This window comes from Nanorana parkeri, unplaced genomic scaffold, assembly GCF_000935625.1.
Source record: "Nanorana parkeri isolate BGI_ZX_2015 unplaced genomic scaffold, ASM93562v1 scaffold2855, whole genome shotgun sequence".
In the NCBI taxonomy this organism is placed as follows: Eukaryota; Metazoa; Chordata; class Amphibia; order Anura; family Dicroglossidae; genus Nanorana; species Nanorana parkeri.
Window position 1 is genome coordinate 94,507 of NW_017309123.1, and position 525 is coordinate 95,031.

The window sequence follows — 525 nt, forward strand, 5'->3', positions numbered from 1 at the left end:
ACACTGGCTTCCATCCCCCGCCCCCCTCTGCCAATCCCTACACTGGCTTCCATCCTCCACCCCTCTCTGCCAATCCCTGCACTGGCTTCCATCCCCCACCACTCTCTGCCAATCCCTGCACTGGCTTTCAATAGTCCAAAGGATAAAATTCAAAATATTAACAACCACTTACAAAGCCGTCCACAACTCCGCCCCCGGCTATATCTCCAACCTCGTCTCAAAGTATCACCCTAACCGTCCCCTCCGCTCCTCCCAAGACCTCCTGCTTTCCAGCTCCCTCGTCAACTCCTCCCATACTCACCTCCAGGACTTCTCTAGAGTGTCTCCCATCCTCTGGAACTCTTTACCCCAACCTGTCCGTCTATCTCCCACTCTGACTGCCTTTAGGCGATCCCTTAAGACTCATCTCTTCAGGGAAGCCGATCCCACCTCAACCTAACCGCTCAACCATTCATCCCCACACAGCTCCCTCCTCATGTATCACTGGCCCCTCCCCTTTTAGATTGTAAGCCCTCAGGGGCGGGG